Source organism: Mirounga angustirostris, unplaced genomic scaffold, assembly GCF_029215605.1.
Source record: "Mirounga angustirostris isolate CCGP_5_RB_7025 unplaced genomic scaffold, mMirAng1.0.hap1 SCAF_4, whole genome shotgun sequence".
NCBI lineage: Eukaryota > Metazoa > Chordata > Mammalia > Carnivora > Phocidae > Mirounga > Mirounga angustirostris.
The window spans coordinates 158846188-158855927 of record NW_026991712.1 but is presented as its reverse complement, the minus strand read 5'-3'; the positions used below and the strand labels follow the sequence as shown (position 1 = coordinate 158855927).

The following is a 9740-nucleotide window of genomic DNA, read 5'->3' as shown; positions in this document are numbered from 1 at the left end:
AAGGGAGGGGGAGGGGAAGGGGGGAGACGGTGCAAACGGCGTGGCCGCCATCTTGTTTGTGCCCCCGCTTTGCGCGCGCTCCGTTCTCCGTGACGCACGCTTCCCCCTCCCCTCCGCCGTGCCCAGGCCTCTGCATTGCCCGACTCCGCAGGAGCGCGGAGGCGGCTCCTGCTCTTCCCTGGACTCCTGAGCGGAGGCGTGTGAGTGTGCGGGAGCGTCTGTGGGAGGGAGGGTGAGAGGCGAGCGGCGGCGGCGGGGGGAGGGGCAGCGCTTCCCGCCTTCGGCGGAGACCTCACTTCCCTCTCGCGGCCGCCGCTGTAGTTCGGTCCGGCCTGCCCGCCGCCATGTTGTGTTCTCGCCGGGCCCGCCGCTGTCGCCGCTGTCGCGCTCCTGGGGTCCGTGCGCCTCGTCGGCCCGGCCCGCGGGCTTTCTCCCATTGGCGGAAGGCGACTGCGGGGGGGCTCGCTCGTGATTGGTCGGTGGCGGGGAGGCCGCGGACCTGGCACCTTATTGGTCGCGCTGGCTCCGGCCTGGGGGGTGATGAAGGAATGGGAGGCTGCAGGGATGCGCGCCTCTGCGGCTTGGGGCCGCAGGGTGGTGACCCCCTTCGGTGCAGGCGTGGGGTGGAGGCTGGGGGCGAGCCTAGAGACCTTAAGGGGGAAGACAGGGTTATGGTCTGGCAGGTACTTCGAGGATAGCCTGTGCACGGTCCGGAGTGGGTGACACTCCTAACTCCAGAGGTATCCTCCATGGAACATGCGTGGCCTAGTATAAGGGCGTACAAGCCCCAAGGGTGCCAGGCTTGGAAACCCTGAAACCTGAGTTAGGGGCTGAGAGGGTCTTCGAGAGCCAAGAGAGCTAGACTTGGAAGGTCTTTTTGTTTTGTTTTGTTTTGTTTTTGCTTTTTATCCAGCATAGTTAACATACAGTGTTACTTTAGTTTCAGGTGTACATTGTAGTGACTCAGCAATTCCATACATCACCTAGTGCTCATCCCGACAAGTGTATTCCTTAATCCCCATCACCTATTTCAGCCATCGTCTGACCTGCCTCCCCTCTGATAAGTATCAGTTTGTTTTCTATAGTTAAGATAGAGTTTAACACAGTTTGTGAGTGACCTCGATGTCCACGGATGCCAGGTCTGAGGGCATGGTATAGGAGGAAGGGTCACCAGGGCGTTAGGGACCTATCTAAGCGATAGGATCAGATTGGGATTTTGCTGGAGAGTGCCAGCATTGAAACCGAGGTTTCAGTTACCAGATCTGGGATGTGATATCAGGGGAAAACAAACAACCAGCGTGAGAGAGGGGTCCTATTGGACGAACGTGCCGGGTCCTAGAAACAATGCCAAGCCTAAGAGGGACAGCATTAAGTAGTGACAGATCTATAGGAATGAGGAAGTGTGAAGCATTTGGGGGAACATTTTCAGACTTGGGAATTATAGTAAGGGAGCAATTATAGATTATTGGGTCTCAGGACCATGCAGCTAATTTTGAGATGTATATGAAGTTTTCCTGCATTAGGAAGGATACATGTCAGGGCTGAGTTTCTAAAGCTACATGTGCTAGCAGGTTTTAGATACTTGGCATTTATTTGTTGAATAGATATTGTCACGTTCCTCTTTAGTGGAAGAGAGCTTAACAGAAATCCTGGACCTGGCTTATTTGTTTTCTTTTATATATGCCTAAAAAGTACACCCACCCTCATGTGCACTTAATTTTTTTTTTTTATCAGCTTGGAAGGAGAATAAACTAGTGTATAGTTTCTTGCATCTTGTCATGAGTTACAGAACTTGTCAACACTTTCTGGTTTGTATTTCAGAAAACTTTCGTTCTAGTCAAGAGTTGTTAGAGTCAGCTTGAGGGTATTTTATCACTTTCCATTTTATTGTAATGAATTGTTCTATATTTGCTCTTCCCAAGGTTTGGGGATCATGGAAACACATTTGTGTTAAACCTCTGTGTTTCCTAACTTTTTTTTCCTTGTCTGTGTTATGTGGTCCTTTCTAGCTTTAGATAGTTGTTATACATCTGTTTTTATCGTTCCAATTTCAAGAAACTTCTCTGGTTTTCAAATTTGGTCAGCTTTATGTGAATGCAACAAAATTTTCAAGAGAGAAAAGGAATGTAGTAGAGGAAGGGAATTGACATTTTGGGGCATATTTACTGTTAGGTAGGCATTATCATTCCCATATTGGAGATGAGAAAATTGAGGATCACAGAGGTTATGTAGCTTGTCCAGTGTCACTCAGTGGTTGAACTGGAATTCAAATCCAAGTTGTCTGATGCCAAAGCCTGTAGTTTTACTGCTATATCATGCTATCAGTATAAACCTGACTAGTCAAACTGCCAGGTAGTGTTACATTTCAAAATGGGTCATCTTTCTTTGATTGCTGGGTGTTAGGAGTGTATTGAGTGGGGAGAATATAATAAGAATTTGTACTGTTTCAAAGATTCAGACCACAGAATAGGAACCATATAGAATATAGGTTCTTCAACTAGGTATTTAAATCATAGCTCTTGTTTTCTATTGTGTAGAGAAAGATTTACAAAGTAAACTGTTGGAGTTTTTATGAAGCCAGGTAGATAATAGGGAAAAACATGTACAGAAAGTTTAAGAATCTCATTCTTTAAAATCAGACTTAAGAAAATTGATGACGTAGTCTCTCTATATGCAAGTGATTAATGCCAAGGAATGAGGAACTACCAAGTGTATAAAGAACTCACTTGGGAGCTTTTTCAAATATCACTACTTCTTTAAGATGTTTGTCTCCAAACACTGGGACCTGTCCAGAAGCCTAGTGCCTTCTTCAAACTGTGGGATAGTGAATCTAGTATATGCTTATCTTAAATGATGTGTAAAATTGAAACTGGATACAAAAAATTATTTGCAGTTCTAGTATTTGCATGAAAATCTTTAAATAACTCAGGTTTGGAGGGGAGACCAGTGAATTGGAAGTCTGAGTTGCTTTGTGACTTGATACAATTAGGTGAAGGTCTCCTCCTTTTTATTTGCAATTACATTGCAGTGTGGAAGATAGAGTCAAAAGAACAAGGGGAAATAGGGCTTGCCATGCATTTTGTACATTGGTCATCTAACCTTTGTTTGACTCAGTCATAAGTTAGCAGAATATGAGGAATGTTATGGCATCCATAATTTAGTTTCTTTTTTAGTAAATCTAGACAAGGTTGCAAAAACAAGCGTACACATATTTGCTTTTTATTCAGCAAACATTTCTTAACTATCTGTTCTTCAACACCAGTGATCACCTTCATTCCTTTTAGCTCCTTACACCCATGGCCAGTTGCTGGGCCTTGTTATCATCTGGAATTGACCACCCTAGAAATCTTGAACTCCCAGGAGGTCTGAGTAGGTCTGAGTTTATGTTAAAAACTTGAGAACATCAACTTTGCCTTCTAAGTAGACTCATACTAATGTTTAGTGTTTAACAGACTATGTCCATGTTTTGTTCTCTAAATCCTTGTAACAATTCTGTTATCTCATTTATGCGTACATATTTTCCATTTGGTCAAAATTGATTCATTATACTAGAAAAGATACAGGGTTTCTTATGCCCACTTAAAGAGAAGTAGAGGCAAAGTGAAATGCGGGTTGGTGCTAGTTGTCTTTTTGAGACAATTTTGAAATTCACATCTCTTAGTTCAGAGATGCTGAACCACTAAAAATCTATGAATCAAGCTCAGGAATGATATTATAGTTACTACTTTTTATTGAGTGATTACATTGTACCAGCTAGGGTATAAATGTATTATGCATATTATCTGCCTCGCTATGTGGTAGATCCGATCCTACTACCACCTGCATTGTTAGGTGTGAAGAAACTGAGGAGTTAAGTAATTTGCTGAAGGTCACATAAGGTGGCAGAGCCCAGATTCAAGCATAGGTCTATAACTCTTTTTTCTTTTTTTAATATTTTATTTATTTATTTGAGAGACAGAGCGTGAGAGAGAGAGTGCAAGCAGGGAGAGCATCAGAGGGAGAGGGAGAAGCAGGGAGCCGGTTGTGGGGCTTGATCCCAGGACCCTGAGACCATGACCTGAGCCGAAGGCAGACGCTTAACCGATGCAGCCACCCACGCTCCCCTATAACTCTTAATTCTTACAAAATTTGCGGAACCCGTACTCTTAAATACTGGATTCATTCTTTCTTGAGAGAGTGAATGCGTGAGGGGGGATAGGGGAGGGGAGAGGGAGAGAGAATCTTTTTTTTTTTTTTTTTAAGATTTTATTCATTTAGAGAGAGAGCATGGTGGGAGTAGAGGGAGAAGGAAAGAGAATCTCAAGCAGACTCCACACTGAGCGTAGAGCTGACATGAGGCTCAGTCCCATGACCCTTAGATCACAATCAGAGCCAACATCAAGAGTCAGACACTCAAAGAGAGAGAAAGAATCTTAGGTAGACTCCACGCTCAGCATGGAGCCCAGTATGAGGCTCAATCTCACCACCCTGAGATCATGTCTTGAATTGAAATCAAGAGTTGGACATTAGACTGAGCCACCCAGGTGCCCCAAACACTGTTCTCTTGACACCCTGAAATATTAGGAGAAAAGAAAAATTCTTGCATCTTAGATCAGGAAGTGGCTTTTGATTTCTTTTAGGCAGGTGCTTTGTACTGAGGCCCTAAAGAGTGTGATGACCTTGACAAGGTCACTTGGCAATGCAAGGGGAAAGCCAGGTTTAATTCAGATTACTGGATTCCCAGTCCAGTGCTCATTCCACTGGGCAGCATTGCCTCTTCTGTGGAAACATTGACTTGATGATGGAGATGACTCTAAGGCACCTTTTGTATTTTGACAAGTTTGCCTCATTCATAGGAGGGAGAATGGCAGAGGACATTATAAGGTCACAGACGGAGGCGCCTGGGTGGCTCAGATGGTTAAGTGTCTGCCTTCGGCTCAGGTCATGATCCCAGGGTCCTGGGATCGAGCCCCGCATCGGGTTCCCTGCTCAGCGGGAGGCCTACTTCTCCCTCTTCCTCTCCCGCTCTCCCTGCTTGTGTTCTCTCTCTTGCTGTGTCTCTGTCAAATAAATAAAATCTTAAAAGAAAAAAAGGTCACAGACGACCTTCTTGAGATTCATTCCAACCTCAGGCATACAACCTAGGAGGAACATTCCTTAGCCAGCAAGTTGTTCTTTTCCATTCAGTTTCTTATGCTCAAAGCAGACTGATTGTGAGTTATCTGATGTCTTCCAGTCTCTCTTCTCATTTTGTTTATTCAGTTTTTCATGCATGTGCTGTGACTAGTTAGGAAGGCTACAAGGTCATTTTAGTATTTTCCCAGAGACTAAAAGCACCTAACATAATTTAAGTAGATTAATTGTTGGAGGAAATGGATTTAAAATACTTTGGCCAAAAAGTGCTGTTGGGAGGGGGTAGTGTAGTTGCTGACGCTGGAGTCAGACCTGGGAAAGAATTCTTCTGCAATGCAGTTACCCTCTGTGTGAGCTGGGGGTCAGTTTCTCAACCTGTCTGAGCCTTAGTTTCTTCTTATGTGAAGTATTGGTGGTGACACCTATCTTATAGAGTAGTTAGGAAAAATGAATACAGTAGCATACAGTGGGTGCCTGTCACCAAGTGGACCTTAATAAATGAGAGGACACATCATTTTCTTTTTAGAACAGCATAAAATCTGTCCTTTCAGCCTGTTAGAGCTTCCCTAATAAGGAGGCCTTTTGTAATTATCTACTCTTTTATGTACGGTAAGATGTCTACATGGGGGAGCAACCACTTGGCATGAAAGAAATAACCTAATTTAGTTACGTTGTGGTTTAGGAGCTGGTTTACAGTGGATCTATATTATTATTAGTCTGTATTTTTTTTTTTTAAAGATTTTATTTATTTGAGAGAGAGAGAGAGAGAGAGAAACAGCATGAGAGGGGATAGGGTCAGAGGGAGAAGCAGGCTCCCCGCTGAGCCGGGAGCCCGATGTGGGACTCGATCCAGGGACTCCAGGATCATGACCTGAGCCGAAGGCAGTCGCTTAACCAACTGAGCCACCCAGGCGCCCTATTAGTCTGTATTTATGAATGTATGAAGTAGTAGGATTATTTCAGGGTTAGGTTGTCTCCTGATTGCTCTGTTAATCCTCAGGTCCTGAGTGATAATGATTTTGATGAGATGAGAACTTTTCCATATTCGCCAGATAGCGATAATTATTGAAATCAGAACAACCAGTTTTATCCTTCAATCCAGAAAGAGATTTGCATTATAGTCATTTAAAAAAATTTTCTAATTGTAGAAATTGTCAGTTGACATAGGACTGTCAGTTTGGTTTCTAGTCACCTGGGTAACATTTTCTTTGAAGTAAGCAGGAAGACAACATTGTGGAATGGTTCAGGAAAAAATCCCTCTGCCTGCAGAAATTTTTGCCAGGTTGCAAAATTTGCTGCACCCTTCCCACACTTCTCCATGTTGTAGCAGTGATGTACCTGATAACGGTGAGGCAACAGCTGTGCTCATTTTCAGCGTGGGAGTTGTATTTTCTATTTTGGTTTAAGTCTTTGTTTGGGGGTGCCTGACTGGCTCAGTCGGTGGAGTGTGTGACTCTTGAACTTCGGGATTGTGGGTTCGAGCCCCATGTTGAGTGTGGAGATTGCTTAAAAAGAAAATATTAAAAAAGAAAAAAAGTCCTTGTCTGCAGACAGATTACTTCTAAATTCAGTGTACTTTTATATAATGAAAGCTTTCTAATGGGTAAACTTAAGGTGCAGTTTAGAGAGAGGGACTAGGCTAGCCTATACATTTGAATGTTTCCAGTAGAATAGGTTTAACTTATAGTTCAAATCTTCATGTCCAAGATATATAAAGTGTCTTATTTAGATGAATACTCTCCATTTAAAACCAACAATATATTGTTAGATCAGATTCAAGAATATATTTTTTTAAATTTTTATTTTTTAAAGATTTTATTTATTTATTTATTTGACAGAAATCACAAGCAGGGGGAGTGGCAGGCAGAGACAGAGAGAGGAGCAGGCTCTCCACAGAGCAGGGGGAGCCCGATGTGGGACTCGATCCCAGGATCCTGGGATCATGACCCGAGCCTAAGGCAGTCGCCTAACCAGCTGAGCCACCCAGGCGCCCAAGAATTAATCTTAAATACATTCATGGGTATGAGCTGTAAATAGTGATCTTGAGCAGTGCTTCAATAAATGCTTCAGTGACTCATAGGAAATGATTTTGGAGTATAGAATATTTTGTATGATGTCATTGGCTTAAATCTATCAGAGTTACAGCAGTCCCACCCATTCTCCACAGTTTCGCTTTCTACGGTTTCAGTTACTGCGGTCAGCCGTGGTCCAGAAGCAGATGATCCTTCTGATTATTGTCAGAAGATAGTAGTAGCCTAACGCCGCATCACAGTGCCCCTCACTTCATGTCATTCCTCTCAGTTCATCTCATCACACAGGCCTTTTATCATCTCACATCATCACAAGAAGGGTGAGTGCAGAACAGTAAGAGATTTTGAGAGAGACACCACATTCACATAACAGTATATTATTATAATTGTTCTTTTTTATTTTATTTTTAAGATTTTATTTATTTCACAGAGAGAGACACAGCGAGAGAGGGAACACAAGCAGGGGGAGTGGGAGAGGGAGAAGCAGGCTTCCTGTGGAGCAGGGAGCCCAGTGCGGGGCTCGATCCCAGGACCCTGGGATCATGACCTGAGCTGAAGGTAGACGCTTAACGACTGAGCCACTCGGGCGCCCCAATTGTTCTATTTTATTATTAATTATAGTTATTGATCTCTTTATTGTTCCTAATTTATAAATTAAACTTCCATCATAGATACGTACATATTGGAAGAAACAGTGTATATAGGGTTCCATACTACCTGCAGTTTCAGGCATCCACTGGGGGGGTGGGTGGTGGAATGTATCTCCTGTAGATAGGGGGGGACTACTGTACTGAAGGTTTTCACAATTTCTGTTACTGTCAACCCTGCCCTCAGAAGCTGCACATTGTCCAGTGATCTATATGAAGTGAGATTCTTTGCCCAGTGTTAAGAAAACACATCCCCTCACTGGTGGCATGATCATTCACATAAAAGAGGAAAATGAAAGTACATGCAGTCTGCACAGTTGAACATCTTTGTCATTTTTAACTGTCTTAAAAATTATTACTGTACCCTGAAGGGTAAAAGTAGCTTAGAATTTGCTCATTATCAGCTGACAAAGTTGTGGCCTTTTAAAAAGGCAAAGCACACTCGGTTGGCGATAATTTGGGAGGCAGAGGATTGCTATTTATGGTGATATTTAATGTCATTTTCAGTAGGACTAAATTAAAAGGGAAATGCCATAATGTGTGTAAAACTCCAACCATTTTGGAAAGTGGTCAGAATAGAGTTGCCTCTAATCTTCATTCCACTAAAATCTGTAAGGCAGCTTAGAGCAGCATTTCTTAAGCTGTTTCATTGAACATTAGTTCTTATACAATGTATTAAATGTCCTCTGGAGTTGGAAAAAGGATCCTTGACAGAATGATGTCTAAAGTGAAATGCATTTCTTTACTGCAGAATTAGTATTCAGAGTGTGTGTGTTGATGTCCTTATGACCCTTCAAGAGAGAGGATACATAATGCAGTGTTTCTTGAACTTATTTGGTTCTGGAACCCTGTTTGTGAGAACATCTAATAAGCATTTCATGTTACGACTAGTGTGTAGTGGGGCCCAGTTGAACAGTTCTGGTATAGAGAGTTTATGAGTAAAAAATGAATCTTTTTGTATATGACAGCTTGGCCAATGGTGGGAAAGGATTTGTCTGGGAACATACAACATATCTCCAAAATCACAGAGACTCTTAGGGATGAATGTGATTTCAAAAGGTCATCTAACCCAGTTGCCAATATCAGCGATAATACTAGCAGTACCATTTTTTAGAGCACTTGCTGTTTATCAGTCACAGTGTTGTTATTCTACAGGTATTATTAACCACTGGTCTTAATGATTTTTTATCTTCTTAATATTTCCCATTCATCTGTTCAACATCTGCACTACCACATTTTCCAGTAACTAGATGACACAAGGTCTTATTTTCCCTGCTATCTGTCTGGAGCTGTCATGCTCCCACCCTGTCTACTTCTCCATACTATACCCGAAATGATCTTTTAAAAGGGTAATTCTGATTGTGCCAGTCCCATGCATAAAGCTCTTCAGTGGCTCACTGTTGTCTTCAGAATAAAGTTCTAGTATCTTAGTCTTGTCCAGGCCTGTTCACTTTTCTAGGTTAACTTCTAGCCTTTTGTCACTGGGCTGCTGCCATATCAAACTAGAGCCATTCCAGGAATGTAATGCTTTCTGTCAGCTCCAGGACTTTGCACATGCAGTTTGCTTGTCTGTCTCAGTAGGTTCCTATTCTTTTTACAGTTTTAAATCCCCCAAGAAGTTGTCTCTGACCAGCCTGAAATTTAGTTAGGCCCTGGGTTAGGGGATCTACTTATGTCTTGTACTATGCATTTCCTCCTGTTGGAACTCTTAACACACAGCACTATGATTGCCTATTTTAATTTTCTTTTTTGTTATAAAAGACTTTAGTCTCCTTGAGGACAGGACTGTGTATTGTTTAGGATCCCCAGATCTTAGCATAATACCTAGCACAATACCTACACATAAGTATTTATTGAATGAATGAAAGTATCCCTAATCCTTACAGCCTTGCAAGATGGTTTATAGTTTAGGAGATTGGCCTCAGCGGAGTTAAGTAACTAGTTTGAGGTT

General features: G+C 42.5%; 1 protein-coding gene across 2 annotated transcripts in view; it reads left to right on the top strand.

Moving 5' to 3' along the window:
- Positions 1–12: 12 nt before the first annotated feature.
- Positions 13–9740, top strand: part of NFYC (nuclear transcription factor Y subunit gamma) — a 65369-nt gene continuing 55641 nt past the window's right edge. The window contains exon 1 of one of the 2 annotated variants that reach the window (XM_045897967.1): positions 13–200. The gene's annotated coding sequence lies outside the window, so the exon portion shown is untranslated. The remainder of the gene's footprint in view (positions 201–9740) is intronic. The other variant, XM_064589361.1, reaches the window with a different exon arrangement.